Below are 24257 nucleotides of genomic sequence, written 5' to 3' on the forward strand. Positions count from 1 at the left end.
CCTCTCCATTCTCTGATCAAAATATAAAGTTTTCCTTTGCTTCTGAACCAAACTCAGTCTCGTTCTGTTGGCTCCAATGACGCTGGGCAGGGGGACCCTTGTTGGGACCCACTCTGGAGGATCAGTAACAGAAATTGAGAACATTGTAACTTCAATGAATAGATGTGTGAGCCAAACTGTTATTAACATAGAGCAGTGTATAAGGCTCGTGTAAAATAAGATGTTTCTAACACTTCCATTTGATGTTTCCATAACTTTACTATAAGCAAGTTCAGTGGAGGGGTTTGTCTTATTTGTCAGGTCAACATTAGAGAAATGAAGTGATTTCTTTCCAAGGATGTACATCTAATAATCTTGGCTGAAGCTTCAATCTTGTTTTGAATGCTTTTCCATTGAATATGATATCTCTCTTTCAGCTCCCCCATTTCTGAGAAGTATAAAATCTTATAATTTATTATTACCAAAGGGGAAACGTGGGAGGAGGGATAAATTAAGAGTTTGGGATAAACACATACACACTGCTATGTATAAAACAGATCATCAACAAGGAACTACTGTATAGCCCAGGGAACTACACTCAATATTTTGTAATAACCTATAAGGGGAAATATTCTGAAAAACAATAGATATCTATATCTACATCATCTATCAACGACAGATAAAACGAAACCTAAAGGAGGTCGATGGTGAGCGCTTCTGACCCTGAAGACTTCAATCATCTAAAGCTTGGAATCTGCCTACTGCCCAAGGCCCTTAATGAACATACACATACCCGTAGCTTAAAAATTTCCCAGTTTGTGTTTCCGGGAGACACTGATTTGGAAAAATCTCCCGTGTTCTCCTTACATGCAGGTGATTCTTCCTACAGCTAAAACATGCCTGTGACACCCAAAAGATGGTACACCGTTTGATCAGGAAGAGTTTGGAAAAGACACGTCATCTCCTCATATCCTGGTAGTCGGGTTCACCCCTCCAACCTCTTTCCTAACAAGCTCCCCACTTGGAGAATCAGCACCTTTAAACTCCTGTTTCGTACAGTTTGCAATTTGTCCAGAGGATGAATGGGAAGAGGGGGAACCAATGAGAGACTAGCTCTAGGTGTTTGGACAAGCACATGTCACTCTAATTTCCAATCAGGAAGAAGAATTAACCAAAGGCTCAGCCTGCCCCACCGGAACCAGAATAAGGCCTGAAGCAATCCTGTAGTTTTGTGGCCAGTGCACAAAAAAGCGAGTTGAAAAATGGAGCTCAGGGGCACTGCAATTCACAAACCTGCAGAGTTATAAAGGACAACTATCGTCCAAAAATATATTGAGGTAAGGCAACCAAAAGGATCTGAAAGCAAGGCATAATTGCAGGAAACAGTTTTCAAGACGTAGATTGGACTCGCCTTCAAAGCACATGAAAAGTGGCAGAACTTCGCCAGTGATGCAGCTGGCCAAAAAGGGCGTATGTGTTTTTCCTAAATATATTCAGAAAAATCGCATACGCGCTTTTTGGCCAACCAAACAAGCAGGCAATGCAAATCAGCACTACAAAGAAGTCTCACTTCACATTGGTCAAAAGGGCCATCCTGGAAAAGTGTAAAAACCACAAATGCAGGACAGGCCATGGAGAAAAGGGAGCCTTGTTACGCTGATGGGGGGGATGTAAATTGCCAATGGCCACTCTGCAGAAGTGTATGGTGTTTCCTGTAATATCTAAAAAACAGAGCTACAGAGCATAGGGCACTTCCACTCATGGGCATATATCTTGGGAAAACCAAAAATCGACAGGACACAGGCACCCCAAGTTTAGTGCTGCTCTGTTTACAAGAACCTCGACTTGGGTACACCTTAAATATCCCAGGAAAGAGAAAAATGGATAAAGAAGTTGTGGTACTTACGTACAATGGAGTATCACTCAGCCATGAAATCAATGTCATAAGGCCAGTAGCAGCATAAGGAGTGGATTTAGGTACAATGATTCTAAATGAAATAAGTCAGACAGAAAAAGAAACTTACATAAGATATCACTTAGAGGGGGAATCTAAAAATTGCTATATATGAACAGAATTAGAAAACAGAACAGAGTCACACATTTAGAAAACACACTTATGGCTGCTTAAGGGGAAAGGTGAGGTGAGGTGCTGCATAAAAGAAGAGTTTGAAATTAGCACAGATACCATTCGATAAACCAAATATGTAACGAAAAAGACCTACTCATTGCTCAATGAACTGGACTCAACACACCCTATTCACCGGAGAAGAATATATCTGAGTAGTAAGAATCTTAAAACGTGTATATTGATATCTCTCTGTGAGTAAATGAAGTGGGTGTAAAGTGGCATGAACACAGCATTGAAAATCAGCTAAACCCCACTATAAAAATAAATTACAAACAAAAACAAAAACAAGGACAGTGAAAGTGAGAAAAATTCTTACAAAATTCATTCAGGGGCTGTGATGCAACCTGGATTGACCACATCTAGACCCACAGCTGGATGAGACATAGGCTGGACACTCTTGGGGCTGAGAGGACTGGTGAGTTTGGGTGAGCAAATGCAGACCCTTTAAAGTAATACTGCGTGGTACCCATTCCATGGGTCCCAAATCTCCAGATTCAGGGGAATCTTCCTACAGCTAAAACATGCATGGGAAACCCAGAGGATGGTACACCGTGTGATCAGGAAAGGTTTCTAAGACGCACCTCATCTATTCATCTCCTGGTGCTCGGGTTCGCCATTCCAGCCATCGTACTAACAATCTCCCCACTTGGAGAATCAGCACTTTTAACCTCCTGTTTCGTACAGTTTGCAATTTGTCCAGAGGATGAACGGGAAGAAGGGGATCCGATGAGAGACCAGCTCTAGGTGTTCGGACAGGCATATGTCACTCTAATTTCCAATCAGGAAGAAGAATTAACCAAAGGCTCAACTTGCTCCCTGGAACCAGAATAGAGTCTGAAGCAATCCTGCAGATTTGCGGCCAGCTCCCAAAAAAGCGAGTTGAAAAATGGAGCTCAGGGGCACTGCAATTCACAAACCTGCAGGGTTATAAATGATAACTATCGTCCAAAAATATATTGAGGTAAGGCAATCAAAAGGATTTGAAAGCAAGGCAGAATTGCAGGAAACAGTTTTCAAGACGTAGATTGGACTTGCCTTGAAAGCACATGAAAAGCAGCAGAACTTTGCCAATGATGCAGTTGTCCAAAAAGAGTGTATGCGTTTTTCCTGAATATATTTGTAAAGATATAAAAATCCTTTTTCCTGATATATATATATGTAAATACATATACACACACATATATATATGGTAATATATCCACAAAGTAAAAAAATATTAGCTATACTAAAGAGTATAGAGTAAAAACTAAATATTTACCATGTGTATTCCCAACGTTACCACCCAAAGGCAATCACTCCTAATGGTTTCTTATGTATCCTTAAGCAGTCCATGCACATAACAAATTAACACACACACACAAAAGTATATGTGTATTCTCTCTCCAATTAAAAAAAAAAAAGCATATGCTGCAAACTGTTCTCCATTTTGTTTTTATCACTGTATCTTGGAGACTATTCTATATTAGTACAGAGGTATCTGCCTCGTAAAAAATTTTTTTTAATTAAAGGCACAAAACATAATAGTTTCAGGGCCTAGAGGAAATTACTTTTGAGGAAGGCTAAACAGATATTATGGGGAACTTATTGGTTATTAGGAGTATAAAGAGGAATTAGAAATCATTTCTACCTTCTAGGAGTCACATATTAGGAAATACACTCACATAAACAATTTAGCAATTGTTAATACCATATGATGTGATATTATGCTATACAGTGGCAGCACAAAGGATTAAGTAATCAACTCTACTTGTGCCAGGAACAAATGTTAAGCATTTCATGGGCATTAACCCATATATGACTTACCACAACCCTATTACATGCCTGCAGGGGGTCTTTATTAGTCAGGGTTTGATTAGAAGTTCCGCCAGTTGAGAGACTGCACTAAGATGCAAAAGTTGCCCTGCTATATATTTACCAATAAAACAATCACTTATAAAACTAGTCATCAGATATCCCTCCTCATGTAATATCTTTCTGTTCCCATTAGCCTATTTGCAAATTCATTCCAAATTGTTTGCAAAATGAAACTGCAAATCTATTGCAGAAGATGTAGGACTTTCATGAAGTCATGGAAAGTAATAGTGGAAAATTCCTCAAATCACAAGCAAAGCCAGAAGAATATTATAAATATAACATTGTTATGGAAGTATACTATTTAATAATTGAGGAAGACAAACTCCAAAAGGGTAGTGGCATTTCACAAGAAAATGATTTGAATGCAAAAGAAAGGAAAAGTAAAATATCTGTTTCATGTATCATGGTAAGCAAAGGCAAAAGCCTAGAGTAGATACACAAAAGAACAACAGAGTGGTACCAATAAGTGTACCACTACAGAAAATCATCAAGTCAAAAAGGAAGAGAACAAGAGAAGAAAGGAACCAAGAAATAACAAAACAGCCAGAAAACAATTAACAAAATGGCAACAGTAAGTCCATACCTACCAATAATTACTTAAAATGTAAAGGATTAAATTATCTAATCAAAAGACATAGAGTGTCTTGGGACTTCCCTGGTGGTCCAGTGGTTAAGACTTGGCGATTCCACTACAATTCTGCAGCCTGTGGAAGGAAAACCACATGCACAGAAAGATAGACAAAATGAAAAGGCAGAGGACATTGTACCAGATGAAGGAACAAAATAAAACCCCAGAAAAACAACTAAATGAAGCAGAGATAGGCAACCTTCCAGAAAAAGAATTCAGGATAATGATAGTGAACATGATCCAGGACCTTGGAAAAAGAATGGAGGCAAAGATTGAGAAGACGCAAGAAATGTTTAACAAAGACCTAGAAGAATTAAAAACAAAAACACCTAGAAGAATTAAAGAACAAACAAACAGACATGAACAATACAATAACTGAAATGAAAAATACACTAGAAAGAATCAATAGCAGAATAACTGAGGCAGAAGAATGGATATGTGACCTGGAAGACAGAATGGTGGAATTCACTGCCACAGAACAGAATAAAGAAAAAAGAATGAAAAGAAATGAAGACAGCCTAAAAGACCTCTGGAACAACATTAAACACAACAACATTTGCATGATACGGGTCCCAGAAGGAGAAGAGAGAGAGAAAGAACCAGAGAAAATATTTGAAGAGATTACAGTCAAAAACTTCCCTAACATGGGAAAGGAAATAGCCACCCAAACCCAGGAAGCGCAGAGAGTCCCATACAGGATAAACCCAAGGAGAAACACGCCAAGACACATAGTAATCATACTGACAGAAATTAAAAACAAAGAAAAATTATATTGAAAGCAGCAGGGAAAAATGACAAATAACATACAAGGGAACTCCCATAAGGTTAACAGCTGATTTCTCAGCAGAAACTCTACAAGCCAGAAGAGAGTGGCACGATATATTTAAAGTGATGAAAGGGAAGAACCTACAACCAAGATTACAATACCCAGCAAGAATCTCATTCAGATTCGATGGAGAGATCAAAAGCTTTACAGATAAGCAAAAGCTAAGAGAATTCAGCACCACGAAACCAGCTCTACAACAAATGCTAAAGGAAATTCTCTAGGTGGGAAACACAAGAGAAGAAAAGGACCTACAAAAACAAACCCATAACAATTAAGAAAATGGTAACAGGAACATCCATATTGATAATTATCTTAAACATGAATGGATTAAATGCTCCAACCAAAAGACACAGGCTCGCTGAAGAGATACAAAAACAAGACCCATATATATGCTGTGTACAAGAGACCCACAACAGACGTAGGGACACATACAGACTGAAAGTGAGGGGATGGAAAAAGATATTCTATGCAAATGGAAATCAAAAGAAAGCTGGAGTAGAAATACTCAGATAAAATAGACGTTAAAATAAAGAATGTTACAAGAGACAAGGAAGGACACTACATAATGAGCAAGGGATCAATCCAAGAAGAAGATATAATTATAAATATATATGCACCCAACACTGGAGCACCTCAATACATAAGGCAACTGCTAACAGCTATAAAAGAGGAATTTGACAGTAACACAATAATAGTGGGGGACTTTAACACCTCACTTCCACCAATGGACAGATCATCCAGACAGAAAATTAATAAGAAAACACAAGCTTTAAGTAACACAACAGACCAGATAGATTTAATTGATATTTATAGGACATTCCACCCAAAAACAGCAGATTACACTTTCTTCTCAAGTGCACATGGAACATTCTCCAGGACTGATCACATCTCGGGTCACAAATCAAGCCTTGGTAAATTTAAGAAAACCAAAGTCATATCAAGCATCTTTTCTGACCACAACGTTATGAGATTAGAAATCAAATACAGGGTAAAAAACGTAAAAAACACAAACACATGGAGGCTAAACAGTACATCACTAAATAACCAAGGGATCACTGAAGAAATCAAAGAAGACATCAAAAAGTACCTAGAGGCAAATGACAATGAAAACACGATGATCCAAAATCTATGGGATGCAGCCAAAGCAGTTCTAAGAGGGAAGTTTATAGCAATATAAGCCTACCTCAACAAACAAGAAAAATCTCAAATAAACAATCTAACCTTACACCTAAAGGAACTAGAGAAAGAAGAACAAACAAAATCTAAAGTTAGTAGAAGGAAAGAAATCATAAAGATCAGAGCAGAAATAAATGAAATAGAAACAAAGAAAACAAAAGCAAAGGTCAATAAAACTAAAAGCTGGTTCTTTGAGAAGATAAACAAAATTGATAAACCTTTAGCCAGACTCATCAAGAAAAAGAGGGAGAGGACTCAAATCAATAAAATTAGAAACGAAAAAGGAGAAGTTACAACGGACACTGCAGAAAAACAAAGCATCATGAGAGACTACTACAAGCAACTCTATGCCAATAAAATGGACAACCTGAAAGAAATGGAGAAATTCTTAGAAAGGTATAACCTTCCAAGACTGAACCAGGAAGAAATAGAAAATATGAACAGACCAATCACAAGTAATGAAATTGAAACTGTGATTAAAAATCTTCCAACAAATAAAAGTCCAGGAACAGATGGCTTCAGAGGTGAATTCTATCAAATATTTAGAGAAGAGTTAACACCCATCCTTCTCAAACTATTCCAAAAAATTGCAGAGGAAGGAACACTTCCAAACTCATTCTATGAGGCCACCATCACCCTGATAACAAAACCAGACAAAGATACTAAAAAACAGAAAATTACAGACCAATATCACTGATGAAATTAGATGCAAAAATCCTCAACAAAATACTAGCAAACAGAATCCAACAACACATTAAAGGGATCATACACCATGAACAAGTGGGATTTATCCCAGGGATGCAAGGATTTTCAATATACACAAATCAATCAATGTGATACATCATATTAACAAACTGAAGAATAAAAACCATGTGATCATCTCAATAGATGCAGAAAAAGCTTTTGACAAAATTCAACACCCACTTATGACAAAAACTCTCCAGAAAGTGGGCAAGGAGGGAACCTACCTCAACATAATAAAGGCCATATATGACAAACCCACAGCAAACATCATTCTCAATGGTGAAAAACTGAAAGCATTTCCTCTAAGATCAGGAACAAGACAAGGATATCCACTCTCCCCACTATTATTCAACATAGTTTTGTAAGTCCTAGCCACAGCAATCAGAGAAGAAAAAGAAATAAAAGGAATAATAATTGGAAAAGAAGTAAAACTGTCACTGTTTGCAGAAGACATACTATACACAGAGAATCCTATCGATGCCACCAGAAAACTACTAGAGCTAATCAATGAATTTGTTAAAGTTGCAGGATACAGAATTAATGCATAGAAATATCTTGCATTCCTATACACTAACAACAAAAGATCAGAAATAGAAATTAAGGAAACAATCCCATTCACCATTGCAACAAAAAGAATAAAATACCTAGGAATAAACCTACCTAAGGAGACAAAAGACCTGCACTCAGAAAACTATAAGACACTAATGAAAGAAATCAAAGATGACACAAACAGATGGAGAGATATACCACGTTCTTGGAATGGAAGAATCAATATTGTGAAAATGACTATACTACCCAAAACAATCTACCGATTCAATGCAATCCCTATCAAATTACCAGTGGCATTTTTTACAGAACTAGAACAAAAAATCTTAAAATTTGTATGGAGACAGAAAAGACCCCGAATAGCCAAAGCAGTCTTGAGGGAATAAAACAGAGCTGGAGGAATCAGACTCCATGACTTCATAGTATACTACAAAGCTACAGTAATCAAGACAATATGGTACTGGCACAAAAACAGAAATATAGATCAATGGAACAGGATAGAAAGTCCAGAGATAAACCCATGCAACTACGGTCAACTAATCTGTGACAAAGGAGGCAAGGATATACAATGGAGAAAAAACAGTCTCTTCAATAAGTGGTGCTGGGAAACCCAGACAGTTACATGGAAAAGAATGAAATTAGAGCACTCCCTAACACCATACACAAAAATAAAAACAAAATGGATTAGAGACCTAAATGTAATACAAGACACTATAAACCTCTTAGCGGAAAACATAGGAAGAGCACTCTTTGACATAAATCACAGCAAGATCTTTTTTGATCCACCTCCTAGAGTAATGGAAATAAAAACAAAAGTAAACAAATGGGGCCTAATGAAACTTAAAAGCTCTTGCACAGCAAAGGAAACTACAAAGAAGACAAAAAGAAAACCGTCAGAATGGGAGAAAATATTTGCTAACAAATCAACGGACAAAGGATTAATCTCCAAAATATATAAACAGCTCATGCAGCTCAATATTAAAAAAACAAAGAACCCAGTCAAAAAATGGGCAGAAGACCTAAATAGACATTTCTCCAAAGAAGACATATATATGGCCAAGAAGCACGTGAAAAGCTGCTCAACATCACTAATTATTAGAGCAATACAAATCAAAACTACAATGACGTATCACGTCGCACCAGTTAGAATGGGCATCATCAGAAAATCTACAAACAACAAATGCTGGAGAGGGTGTGGAGAAAAGGGAACCCTCTTGCACTGTTGGTGGGAATGTAAATTAATATAGCCACTATGGAGAACAGTATGGAGGCTCCTTAAAAAACTAAAAGTAGAATTACCATAGGACCCAGCAATCCCACTACTGGGCATATACCCAGAGAAAAACATAATTCAAAAAGACACATGCATCCCAATGTTCATTGCAGCACTCTTTACAATAGCCAGGTTATGGAAGCAACCTAAATGCCCATCGACAGAGGAATGGATAAAGAAGATGTGGTACATATATACAATGGAATATTACTCAGCCATAAAAAGGAACGGAATTGGGTCAGTTGTAGAGACGTGGATGAATCTAGAGACTGTCATACAGAGTGAAGTAAGTCAGAAAGAGAAAAACAAATATCGCATATTAATGCATGTATGTGGAACCTAGAAAAATGGTACAGATAAACCAGTTTGCAGGGCAGAAATAGAGAGACAGATCTAGACAACAAACGTATGGACACCAAGAGGGGAAAGTGGTGGTGGGGGTGGTGTGATGAATTAGGAGATTGGGATTGACATATATACACTAATATGTGTAAAATAGGTAAGTAATAAGAACCTGCTGTATAAAAAAATAAATAAAATAAAAAAAAAAAGACTCCACGATTCCACTGCATAGGGCACAGGTTCAATCCCTCGTCAGCGAACTAAGATCTCACATGCCACATGGCGCAGAAAAAGAAAAAAAAAAAAAAGGAAGACACAGAGTGTCTGGTGTCTGAATAGATTACAGAAACAATAAGACCTAAGTAACTATATGCTGCCTATAAGAGACTCACTGAAGATTTAAGGAAACACACAGATTAAAAGTGAAGAGATGGAAAAAGTTATTCTTTGTAAATGGAAACCAAAAGAAAGCAGGAGTAGCTATACTTAAATCAGATAAAACAGACTTTAAGCCAAAGACTGCAATAAGAAACTAGGAAGGTCATTATACAGTGATAAAGGGATCAATGCAAAAACAGGATATAACATTTGTAAATACTTATGCAACCAAAATATGAGCACCTAAATACATAAAGCAAATATTAACAGACCTGAAGGGAGAAATGGCAACATAGTAATAGTAAGGGACTTTAATAGTCCCTTTCAACAACAGATAGGTAATACAGACAGAAAGTTAATAAGGAAACATTGCACTCCAACTACATTAGACCAGATGGCTTTACTGGCGAATTCTACCAAACATTTAAAGAATTAATACGAATCCTTCTCAGACTCTTCCAAAAAATAGAAAAGGAAGGAACACTTCCAAATTCATTTAATGAGGCCAGCATTAACCTGATACCAAAATCAGACAAAGATGCCATGAGAAAAAAAAAAAATTACAGATCAGTATCCCTAATAAACATAGATGCAAAAATCCTCAACAAAATATTGGCAAACCAAATTCAACAATATATTGAAAGGACCGTGTACCATGATCAAGTGGGATTTATTCCAGGAATGCAAGGATGGTTCACAATCTGCATATCAATCAATTTGATATCCCTCACTAACAAAATGAAGATAAAAATCATATGATCATGTCAATAGATGTAGAAAAAGCATTTACAAAATTCAACATACATTCATGATAAAAACTTTGAACAAAGTGGTATAGAAGGAGTGTACCTCAACATAATAAAGGCCATTAGGACAAGCCTCCAGGTAACATCATACTCAATGGTGGAAAGCTGAAAGCTTTTTCTCTAAGATCAGGAACAAGAAAAGGATGCCTACTCTTGCTACTTTTCCTCAACATAGTACTGGAAGTCCTAACCAGAGCAATTAGGCAAGAAAAAGAAATACAAAGCATTCAAATTGAAAAGGAAGAAGTAAAATTGTCTTTTTTGCAGATGACATAATATTATACATAGAAACCCAAAAGGGTTCTTTCAAAAAACTGTTAGAACTAATAAATGAATTCAGTAAAGTTGCAGGATACAAAATCAATATACAAAAATTAGTTGTATTTAAAAACACTGACAATGAGCTATCCAAAAGAGAAAATAAGAAAACAATACCATTTACAACTGCATCAAAAGAAATAAAATACCTAGGAAAAAATTTAACCAAAGAAATAAAAAAATTGTATACTGAAAACTATAAAATATTGATGAAAAAGTGGAAGAAGACACAGGTAAGTGGGAAGTTATTCTGTGCTCATGGATTGGGAGAATTAATATTGTTAAAATGTTCATACTACCTAAAGAAATCTCAAATTCAGTGCAATACCTACAGAACTCCAATGGCATTTTTCATAGAAATAGAATAAACAATTCTAAAATTCATATGTAACTACCAAAGTCCCCAAATAGTGAAAGCAATCTTGAGAAAGAACAAAGTTGGAAGTATCACATGTCCTGATTTTAAACTATATTACAAAGGTATAGTAATCTAAACAGTATAGTATTGGCATAAAAACAGACACATAGATCAATGGGACAGAATAGAGAGCCCAGAAATAAACCCATGCATATTTGGTCAGTTAACAAAGGAGCCAAGAATATACAATGGGGAAAAAATAGTCTCTTCAATAAATGGTGTTGGGAAAACTGACAGCCACAAGAATGAAACTGGACCTCTATCTGATATCATATACAAAAATCAATTCAAAATGGATTAAAGACTTGAATGTAAGACCAGAAACCATAAAACTCCCAGAAAAAAGCATAGGGAGTAAGTTCTTTGACATCAGTCTTGTTGATGGTGTTTTGGGGTTTGTCATCAAAAGCAGAGGCAACAAAAGCAAAAAATAAACAAGTGAGACTACATCAAACTAAAAGTTTCTGCACAGCAAAGGAAACCAGCAGTAAAATGAAATGGCCACCTATGGAATGTGAGAAAATATTTGCAAATCATATATTTGATAAGGGATTAATACACAAAATATATAAAGAACACATACAATTCAACAGCAAAAAATCAAACATTCCAACTAAAAACTGGGCAGAGGAACTGAATAGATATTTTTCCAAAGACATACAAAAGGCCAACAGGTACATGAAAAGGTGCCCAGGATCACTAATCATCAGGGAAATGCAAATCAAAACCACAATGAGGGGACTTCCCTGGTGGTGCAGTGGTTAAGAATCCGCTGCCAATGCAGGGGACACAGGTTCGATGCCTGGTCCAGGAAGATCCCACATGCCATGGAGCAACTAAGCCCATGTGCCACAACTACTGAGCCTGCAATCTAGAGCCCACGAGCCACAACTACTGAGCCCACATACCACAACTACTGAAGCCTGCACACACCAACTATTGAAGCCTGTGCACCTAGAGCCCATGCTACGCAACAAAGACAAGTCACCTCAATGAGAAACCCACACACTGCAACGAAGAGTAGCCCCCGCTTGCTGCAACTACAGAAAGCCCGCGTGCAGCAACTAAGACCCAACACAGACAAAAACATATAAATAAATTAAAAAATTTAAAAACTCCTTATCTTAAAAAACAAACGAAAAAACCCTACTCAATGTAAAAGTTGTGAGCTAAGTTTTATTCAGGGACCTTAAAGAGGACTATAGCACAGGAGACAGCCTCTCAGTAGCTCTGAGGGGCTGCTCTGAAGAGGTAGGGGAAGAGCCAGGATATACATGATTTGTGGGGCTGGGAAATACATGTAGTCGAGCATGTATCTTGGTAAAAGATGACTGCTAATCACAAAGAACAGATATCTCAAGTTAGTAATTGTAATGCTTTTCTGCATATGGGAAGATTCGAGCATTTGGGGTCATTGAAATTTTTCCTTAGATATGCATCATAGCTATCTAGGAGCCCAAAGCACAGAATGTATCATGCTGTTCCCCACCCATCCCACCCCATTCTTTTTTTTTAAAATTAATTAATTAATTAATTTTGGCTGTGTTGAGTTTTCACTGCTGCATGCGGGCTTTCTCTAGTTGTGGTGCATGGGCTTCTCATTGTGATGGCTTCTCTCGTTGCAGAGCATGGGCTCTAGGCGTGCGGGCTCAGTAGTCATGGCTCGCAGGCTCTAGAGTGCAGGCTCAGTAGTTGTGGCCCATGGCCCCACTTGCTCTGCGGCATGGGGGATCGTCCTGGATCAGGGCTTAAACTGTGTCCCCTGCATTGGCAGGTGGATTCTTAACCACTGTGCCACCAGAGAAGTCCCCCCCCCATCCCATTCTGAATTCCCCTCAGAGCGCACAGATGGTGAGCTATCTCAGTGAGTTGCAACTTAACCCTTTTATAAATGGGATGATAAGCCACACTCTTTGTTCTTTTTGTTGAAGTCTTGGTTTGCTGCCATGAGGGGCAAATGACTCCATTTTGGGCCTGTTACTTTTTTTTTTTTTTTTAACACGAGGCTGTATTGTATAATTGAGATTTGCTATGAGAGCAGAATTTAAATGTTCTCACCACACACATGCACACAAAAGATATATGAGGCAATTGATGTGTTAACTATGTAGATGGAGGGAATCATTCACAATGTATATGTGTATCAAATCACTACAAATACCTTACAATTTCATTTGTCAATTATACCTCAATAAAGCTGAATTTTTGTTAAAAAATTAAAACATCTTTCAAAAATGACCCTTTGGGGACACACAGCAAACTTGGGCTGAAGTCTTGCTCCTCCAACCCAACTGTAAAGATGCCATAATAGCAAGAAAGTTGATAGATTCCAGAACTTAACATTACTGTAAGAAAAGCCTGGGGGAGAAAAAATAGTGATTCAGTTCCTGAATGGGGAAAAAAATGAGTCAATATGTGAGAGTGCCAATACCATGAAAATGGATATTCTGGGTGAGAACTTAATTGTGCTTTTTTTCTTTCCCTCTAACATTGTTTCTTCAAGATGGTTTCCTAAAAATTGATTTGCATATATAATTTTATCAGATAATGCCAAATTCCTTTGCATGCAGTTATACAATTTTGCATTTCCATCAGCAATGTATGAGAGTGTCTGATAATTCATAGCCATGCTAATGGAGTATGTTGTCAAATTTTTGGATTTCTGATAGGTGAGAGAGTTGAGAGTTGAGAAATGGTGTCTCAGTGTTGTTTATTTACATTTATTTATTTATTTATATTTTTGGCTTAGTCGGGCCTTAGTTGCGGCATGTGGGCTACAGAGTGCATGGGCTCTGTAGTTGTGGGCTTAGTTGCCCCACAGCATGTGGGATCTTAGTTCCCTGACCAGGGATCAAACCCATGTCTCCTGCACTGGAAGGTGGATTCTTAGCTATTGGACAACCAGGGAAGTCCCCCAGTGTTGTTTTAAACTGACTTTCTTATTATGAGTAAGCTCAACTGTCTTTTTGTTTAAAAGACATTTTTCTGTCGTTTTTGTGAACTGCCTATTTGTGAATTTTGTCCATTGTCCTATCATGTTATGGATCTCAGTTTCTTAATGTAAATCAGCCTTTTGTCTGTGGTACAAGTTGCAGTTTTTCATTTGTCTTTTGCTATGTTTGTAGCCCTTTTTGCTATGCAAAAAAATATTTATAATCTTTAAACACTTAAATGTATCAGTCTTTAGTATCATTTCTTCTGATTTTGGGTACTAGTTAAGAAAAGATTTCCCCTCTCCCAGTTCTAAAGAAATTTATCCCTGTGTCTTCTAGGGCTTGTATGGTTTCATATTTTTAATTTTAGATCTCAAACTATTTTGCTAATGTTTTCAAGTCTTTCATATTCTTACTGATTTTCTATCTACTTGTATCAAACTATGACTGTGGATTTATCTATTTTTCTTTTCTGGTTTGTTAGTCTTTTATTTCTTGTATTTTGAAGCTCTGAATTAGGTGCATATACATTGAAGATTGTTATGTCTTTATGTTGAACTAATCTTTTTATTATTATGAAATGTCCTATTTACCCCTGGTAATATACTTGTCCTAAAGTTTACTTTGTCTCGTATTAATATAGTTCAGCTTTCTTAAGAGTAATATTTTCAAATTTCTTTTAACTTATGAGTTTTAATATTTAAGAATATATTATATTCTTGCTTATCTATATATATATTATATATATGTGTGTATTATTTAATTGGTTCCTTTTAAAAGTCAGTATGATCAACAGAAGAATGGCATAATGATGTCAAATAACATCGCTTGACCTCTTCCTATTTGTTCATTTGTTAGGCATGTATTATTTTTATCATATCAAGAGCAGAATAAAATGTAATTTTGAAAAAAAAAAAGAAAGCCAGTATGAAAAATCTCTGCCTTTTCATTTTGGTGTTTAGACCATTTACACTTAGTGTAATTTTCCACATGGTTAGGTTTAAATTTACCATTTTGCTATTTGTTTTCTATTTTTCTGATCTGTTCATTGTCCCCTTTTTAATATTTTCCTGGTTTTTTTGAATTATTTTATTTTATTTAATTTCTACTTCTGGCTTATTAGCTATATATATATTTTGTTGTTGTTGTTGTTGTTTATTTATTTATTTTGGCTGCGCTGGGTCTTAGTTGCGGCATGCGGGAGGTTTGTTGTGGCATATGGCATCTTTAGTTGCAGCATGTGGGCTTCTTAGTTGTGGCATGCGAACTCTTTAGCTGCGGCATGCGTACAGGATCTAGTTTCCTGACCAGGGATCGAACCCTGGCCCCCTGCATTGGGAGTGTGGAGTCTTACCCACTGGACCACCAGGGAAGTCCCATTAGCTGTATTTTTGTATTGGTTTTTTAGTGGTTGATCTAGAGTTTACAATTGCATCTTTAACTTATTTTCTATCTTCAAATACTATTATACATGATAAAATGTAAAAATCATACAAGTATACTTAACATTTCACCCATCCATTCTTTGTTGCTGTTCTTGTCATACATTTCACTTTTACACGTTATTAACCTCACAATACACTATTACTATTTTTGCTTAAACAGATATCTTTTAAATAAATTATAGTTTATTTATAAGAATCATTATATTTACCATATTTATTATTTCTGGGATCTTTATTCCTTTGTATAAATCCAACTTTCTATCTTGTATCATTTCCCTTCAGCTTGGAGAACTTCAACATTTCTTTTACTGTAGTACAATATGTCACAGACCACCTCTCTCAGATTTGTCTGAAAATATCTTTATCTTACCTTGATTTTTGATGAATATTTTTGTTACATGAAAAATCAGGTTTTTTTTTCTTTCAGAGTATTAAAAATGTTCTATCTTCTGACTTGCCTAGGTTCTAATGAGAAAGCTGTTGTCATTTTAATCTTTGTTTCTCAGTACATAATGTGTATTTTAGTTCCTCTTATTGCTTTTCATTTTTCTCTTTATCAGCGCTTTTCAGCAATGTGATTATAATGTGCTTTGATGTGCTTTTCTTTTTACACTTACCCTGTTTGGGGTTAGTTGAGATTCTTGGATCTAGGGTGGTAGTTAAAAACAGTATAAAACAGTGTTATATCTGCATTCCATATGGTCAAGAAGCTAGAGAAAAGACTGAACACGCTAAGTAGAGACATGGAAGATATTAAAAAATCACAAATAGAACTCCTAGAAATGAAAACCATATTGTCTTAGATGAAAACCACACTGAAGTGACAGCATACTAGATATTGCAGAAGACTGTTCAGTGAATTTGAAGATAAAGCACTAGAAACCATCCCAAATGAAACACAGAGAGAAAATTTACCACAGATTACCTTAAATTTCTGAGAAGAAAAAGGTGAACTTATTGAAATGAGATGAGCTCCAATGTGCTGGAAGATGTGAGAGAGGTAGGGAAGATTCTAAAAGGCAAATAGGATAGAGGTTTAGGAAAAAAGATAGATAAAAAGATTGCAAAGAGCATACAAGACTATGCTGCGTTTGTATAACATAGTTTCTGTTAAGGATCCATTTCCCCATTAGCCACACTAGAAACACCAGAATAATTTTTGCCATTTCTCCTTTCTCTATTCTCTAAGCCATGCTAAATTAGTCCGATGAATTACTTTCCTGGTTTCTCTAGTATTCATTCTTTTCACTGACACCCTAGTTCTGGCTCTTTTTTCTGTTCGTCTGGACGTCAATATGGTCTTCTAATTAATCTGCCATCCATTCTAAACTGTGTTGCCAAATTCTTTTTCCTAAGGCACCACTTTGATCATGTCACTTTTTTTTGCTATAAAATCTTCAAAGGCTCCGCTGCCCTCTGAATAAAAGTTTGGACTGTGTTTCACCTGCAATTCAAAGTCTTACCTATTTCTCCAGTTTTCTGTCTTATGATATAGCTGTACTAAATTATCTGTTATTTCCAACAAACTTTCATTTTACTGCCTCTTAATCATTAATGAAAACACTTACTGAGTACCTACAATGTGGCATTAGTCTAAATGACAGGGATAGTCACTTTCCTTCAACCTAGGTTCATGGAAATCTGATCACCTTCATACAAATCCATATAATGAAGTTTCTGAACTTTCAAAGTTGAAGATCAGACCTCAGATAGAGGTAAAATCACTATGGTACAGTCACTTAGGAAGTTTTACCTGAAATAACCAACTGCCATCTATGTTCAGAACATTATGGAATGAATTATTTGCATGAGGTTCAGAGAGAACACAGAAATCAGACCACAGAAAAATGCGTAAGAATCAGATTGAAATGAGTGAAAAAGGTCTAATTTGTCCTGCACAGAACAATTTCGCTCTGCTTGGGAAAGGATAAGTGATCTGTACCACAATAATGGAAAGTTAAAATTTCCCTGTGCTTTGGTTGAATGCTTTTGTACGTAGAACATGCATTTCATCCCTTTGACAAATATTTTTAAGTATCTACTAACAGGCCCTGTGCTTGGTGTATATGCCAATTTGAGATGGAGCTCCTGAAAAGGCCCAGAGTCAGAGAAATGAACATTTAGTAGTATTGTTTATGGTATTTATGTTTCTCCATGAATAAAATCAATGCCTTTTTGGCAGCAAAGTGAATTATTAAGGTGGGTAATAGTCTAAGTAGTGAGTACAAGTGAATTATCGGCCAAGAATCTACCATAGGAATACTGAGTAAGCATGACAATGTGTATTTCTAATGGGAAAAGTCACCTCAGGTTTTAGGCTTCTATTAAAGATGGCCCAGACTCACATGTGAGAAAAGGAATGTGGACTTGTTTAGGTATTTAAGCATTTTCAAGGGTCCCTTCTAACTCTTAATATTATAAAGCTTATTGTCAAAACCATATTTTTTGTATTTTCTGCTCTTAAAAGGCTACTTTTCCCAGACATTCTATGTCAGGTTTGTCAAAATACAGAGACAGATTTACCATGAAATTAATGAAAGAAACTTACGCTTTTGGGATCCTCACTTGCACTGGCCCCTTTTAAATAAATAAATAAGTATTCACTTTTGTACCTAATTTTGACATGTAATTCCATATTGTTCTTTGTAAAAAGAGCCCAAGAATTGTATAAGCTTTAGGTCACAATACACCTAGAAATGCCTCTGGTAGAAACCTTATAATTACTGAAGTATTCTTGTTCACCTCATTTTATTTAATTCTAAGAATTACTATTTCATCCTTCAAAACTCTATTGGATTTTCTCTTGTCAATTTCTGCTGATACTATTTAGTTCAGGGCTTCCTCACTTGAAAACTGCATCATGATGATAGCCTGATAGTTGGTTTTCCTGACTGCAATCTCCCTTCCAAATAAATCTATTCTATGTAAAGATGGCAGACTAATTTTCTTAAAAAGAAACACTGCTTATTTTGCAAAATTCCCATCCAAACTCAAGATTTTCTGGTGTCTTTCCACTATCACTGATCTTCTACACTTGGGATGCTTAAATGCCCAGGCAAAAGTGACAGTCAATAAGAGGATACTTGAAGCCACAAGAGAAATGTGACACATTTTTCTAGAGTATCATTTTTTTCTTGATAGCAAGTAATTTAAAAGATTATTTCCCCCCTTTTCTTTACTTGCATCAAAGAGATATCGAATTGAATGTAAAAAGATAAAATATTTTTGAGCTCAGATGCAGAAAATTAGATTCACTATTATTCTTGGCTCATGACACATTCTCACCACTGGTTCATTCAAGGCTCTCAAGCATTCATTCATTCTTTCATTCAAAATAATACAACAGGGGAATTCCCTGGCGTTCCAGTGGTTAGGACTCCGAGCTTTCACTGTTGAGGGCCCATGTTCAATCCCTGGTTGGGGAACTAAGATCCCAGAAGCCGCACAGCCAATAAATAAACAAACAAACAAATATCCATGAAGTCACCACCAACATGAAAACTAGGACATGAATTTACATTGACATTTACCTCTTTGACCCTCCATTGCATCACCCAGCCTCTTCCCACTCAAGGTAACACTATCTAAATCATCATTCTCTTGCTTTTCTTTTTAATATCACAGGTGTATATATATATATATATATATATATATATATATATTCCTAAACAGTTCTGGGGGGGCAGCTTAGAAGTTATTAACTTTATAAGAAGTCTATCACATGCTGTATGTAATTCTTAGACTTACTCTTTTCACTCAATATTATATTGCTAGGATTAATGCACATTATGGCATATAACTGCAATAAATTCATTTGGAGTGCTGTATAAATATATTCTAATTTATTTATCTATTCTTCTACTTGTAGATGGGCATTTGGGTTGTCTTCAGATTTTGATATTAAAGAGAATGCTCATATGAACAATCTTGTGTATGTCCTGGTACTTGTTCAAGTTTCTTTTGGGTATATACCTGGAGCAAAATGGTAGGTCAAGGGGTTTCCAAATGTTTATCTTTACAGGGTAATGACAAACTTTCAAAGGAGGCTGTACCAATTTATACTCCCACTAGAAATGACTAAAAGATTCTGCTGATCCACATCCTCTAGATATGGTCCAACTTAAAAAAGTTTTTTTAAGTTATGGCAACATAGGCACAATATCAAGCCTACCATTTTAACTATGTCTAAGGGTACAGTTCAGTGATATTAAGTACATTCATATTGTTGTGCAATAATCACCCACCACATCCATCTCCTGAACTTTTTCATCTTCCCAAACTGAAACTCTGTGCCCATTAAACAATAACTCTCCTCTCTCCTCTCCCCAGTCCTTAGCATCCACCATTCTACTTTCTGTGTCTATGGATTTCACTACTCTAAGTACCTCGTAGTGGAATCATACAGTATTCATACTTTTGTGACTGGCTTATTTCACTTAGTGTAATGTCTTCAAGGCTCATCTATGTTGCAGAATGTGTTCGAATTTCCTTCTTTTAAGACTGAATTTTATATATATATATATATATATATGGGCACATTTTGGTTATCCATTCATCCATCTATGAACACTTGGATTGCTAAGTATAAGGGAAGAAGGGAAAATTGGAGTTTGAGTGAAAGAACTGGATAGGTTCAGTCTGGGATATCCAAACGGAAATGCCCAGTTGGCAGTTAAGTTACTAGGTCTGAGAATCAGAAAAGAAACTTGAGCTACAGATATTATTTCATGAATTATCAGTGGGTAAATGGTAACTGAAGCTACTGAAGAAAGCAAGATGACAGGGAAAGTGAATAGAATGAGAAAAAACTAGTTCAAGGATTATGTGCTAGGTGGTTTAATAAGAACCAGTAACAATAACAGTTAACACTTATTGTGACCTTTCTATGAGCCGGGTACCATTCTAAATATTTTGCTCAAATAATTTAAAAAAAAAACAACTTTGGACTTATTATTATGCCATTTTACATTTAAGGAAACCAAGGCACAATGCAGTGAAATAATTTGCCTGAAATTGCACATTAAATTGAGTGGTGAAACCAAGATTTGAAGACAGGTAGCCTGACGCCAGAATTTTGTTCTCAACCCTATACAAACCTCACAGTAATTCTGGAAGGTAGGTATTTTTACCTCTACTTCATAGATTAAAAAAAAAAAATGAGGCTCAGAGAAATTAAATTAACTTGCTAGAGTAATACAGCTTGCATGAAGTAGGATTACGATTCAAACGTAAAGACCATATCCTTTAATACGTCAGTTATGAGAAGAGATTTAATTTCTCTCATAATGTTTTACAATGCCTCCCTCGCCTAGTACTAAATATTTGTTTAAAAAATGGTATTATTATCCTTAATTATTACTACTAATAATGTAAGAACATTGACGTTTAGCTCCAATTTACCTTTCACAGGAAGTTACTTGAGGTTGTACCACAACATAAAAAAAGTATAAACTAAGGCGGAAGATGTGGGTCCAGGAAATAGTGACTCGTACCCTAGAGAATAGTGAAAGGAAGTCCCAGTACAAAAGCCTTATAGTAGTCATAGAAATTGGAGCAGGACAGTGAATTTTTGGACAGTGGTCTTCATTGAGAAAACTTTGAAATCTAAAAATTAGTACAATGAGACTTTAGAGATATGATAAAGGAATCTGGTAGCATGTAGTAAAGACGTCACTGAATTGCCTCTAGCACTGTTCTTGAACAAAGGGCATTAGGGTCATGATATTGTTGCCCTAGAGAAGGAAATGTTATCCTAGCAGACAGTTCTGTAGTAAATATTAACATAGGAATAATTGAAATGCTTTTTATTACTGTATTTCACTGATTGTAAGACTTTTCCCCCCATATTTTAAACCTCTGGATGGGATGCATCTTACAATCAATGGTGTGTCATGGTTTAATTATTTTCTTTCTTAATAGTACATAAAATAATAGTGCATCTTCTAATCAATAGCATGTTGGATTTGATCAACTATGTGTGCCACAAACAGTTTTATATGCTTTATAATATTACTCTTTCAAATTTAATCTTCCTAACAGTTTCACGTAGCTGATGCTATTACTATTTTATAGACAAGGAAACTGAGGCTCAAAGATGTTAAACAAGGCTTCCCTGGTGGCGCAGTGGTTGAGAATCTGCCTGCCAATGCAGGGGACACGAGTTTGAGCCATGGTCTGGGAATATCCCACATGCCGCAGAGCAACTAGGCCCGTGAGCCACAACTACTGAGCCTGTGCGTCTGGAGCCTGTGCTCCCCAACAAGAGAGGCCGCGACAGTGAGAGGCCCGCACATCGCGATGAAGAGTAGCCCCCGCTCGCCGCAACTAGAGAAAGCCCTCGCACAGAAACGAAGACCCAACACACCCCAAAATAAATAAATAAATAAATTTATTTATTTATTTTTAAAAAAAGATGTTAAACAATATGCTCAAGGACTGCTGTCAACTAAGTGGCAAAGCCAGAATTGAAAACCAGGTCTGGGGAATTCCCTGGTGGTCCAGTGGTTAGGACTCAGTGTTCTCACTGTCGGGGCCCTGGGCTCAATCCAGAAACCTCGTGGCATGGCCAAAAAGAAAAAAAACAGAAAAAGAAAACCAAGCCTTACTTCAAAGGTCACGCTCTGTTGCACCTCAACATTTACCATGGGTGATACAAAGCTGAATAAAAACCATCGAAGTTGAATAGTTCAGGTGGGATGAAGTTTTTCCAACTCCTCCAGAAAGAACCAATCTTGCCCTCATCTGTGCTCCCATAACATTTTATGAGTACCTCTGTGGATGTAAAATGTCACCGCCATATCAGCAAACATAGGATATTGTGGCCATCAAGCCATCAGCCACTACATCAGCCCTGAGGCAACTCAGGATAGAGAAAAACAAACAGGCTGCTGGTCACCAAGCTGTCAGCCACTGCAGCTGTCCCCAATGGTGCAACCTGAGGGGATTCAGGATGGAGTAAAAAACAGGATACTGGCCCTAGACAGTTAAGGTGCATATCAAAGGAAGGATATCAATAAGCCCAAACTCTTGCATCTTCCCATACACAGCTAAATTCATTAACTTGAGATGTCTGGTTTTTCTTCAATTAGCAGTAATCTTCTGATTGCCAACTACCTGGTTTTTGTTGCAAAAACTCCTATATATCCTTGCTCCTCCCTTACCTCTTTGGAGCAGTGTCTCAGAGCTGAAAGGCTGCCTCCCGGGCTTAAGGCCTCAGAAAGTCCACGCGGAATAAAATATAACTCCCAACTTTCAGGTTGTGCAATTTTTTTCAGTTGACACCTCTAGTATATGTTGTTATAATGTATAACTTACAGGGAAGTCAGTAGTAGTATCTTAATCACTCTTTCCAACCTTAACAGTGCCTACCACTGAGCCTGACACATGAAGAGAAGCTCAATATCTGTTAAAAGGAAACAGGGTCTCTGCCACTAAGTGTAAAGAGGAGACAAGAAAGGCACATATAACTAATAAAGGCCACATATAGTGTTATAGGAAAATTATAAATAAAATGCATTGGAGTTTACGAGAAGAGAAAAAAACGATAGAGAGTACAGGTCAAGTGGAAACAGTTCAGCCAGCTTCCAGATTTTCCTACACACTCACACAGACACAGTCTGGAAAAGCTGAAAAGGCTGAAACCAAGCTAATGAGACAATTTCTCTACCCATTTTAAAATTTAATGAGTTACCAGCATTTATAGACTGAACTTGTAAAATTTCATATAAAATCAGGATTTTTGGATTTTCTTGAAAAATGGGAAGGTATTGGAAACTGGGTGCTCATTCTCCAAGGGAAATTGGTTGGATGTAGCAATTGTTCCCTTCAGATAAAGTTAGTGCTCCCTTGCTCATCGTAGTACCTCCCACCATTTTCTTACGCCCACCCAGTGTAAAATACTTTATACCTGACCATGATGGGTATTTGGGTTTAGGACCCCTTCTCAAGACAAACCGCTCACTGCTCTATTACACACCGGGTATTTTCAAGCACCGTGTCTCTGCCTGGAAAGACTTTGCTTTCTACAAAAGCACTCAGACTTCTCTAAGCGACTGCTTCAACTCCTTCTACTAGCTTTCTCTGGTCATCCCCTCAACCGGGTCACCGCAGCATTCTGGTCATACCTCTACTAAAACCCCAATCACACCGTATGTACAAGTTTTTCTCTTTTACTAGGATGTGAGTGCCTGGAAGCCAGCGGCCCACGATTCATTGACGTTCGCGCCCCAAATCCGTGGCCCGGCATCTAAACACAAGCATTCGGTACGTGTGTGCGGAAGTCAAACTCCCCACTTTACGCAAACCTAGGCTAAACTACCTACTCGACCTTAGATGTGGGACTGAGACAGAAACGCAGACGAGTCAAAACAAGCGGATTTTGGGCGAGAAGAAAGCACACCCCACCACCACCGCGAGAAAACGCTACCGGACGAGGTTCCGCCGCCGTAATTCCGTTTCAGCGGC

The 24257-nt window shown here is 37.0% G+C and overlaps 1 long non-coding RNA gene across 1 annotated transcript; it reads right to left on the reverse strand.

The window, feature by feature from the left end:
* Positions 1-24239, reverse strand: LOC114899211. Its single transcript, XR_003794531.1, has 3 exons — positions 24220-24239; positions 1886-1967; positions 1-113 (listed from the first exon to the last, which is right to left on the reverse strand). It is a non-coding gene; the product is annotated as an uncharacterized LOC114899211 (long non-coding RNA).
* Positions 24240-24257: the final 18 nt, after the last annotated feature.

This window comes from Monodon monoceros, unplaced genomic scaffold (assembly GCF_005190385.1).
Source record: "Monodon monoceros isolate NGI ecotype Baffin Bay Population unplaced genomic scaffold, NGI_Narwhal_1 Super_Scaffold_18, whole genome shotgun sequence".
NCBI lineage: Eukaryota > Metazoa > Chordata > Mammalia > Artiodactyla > Monodontidae > Monodon > Monodon monoceros.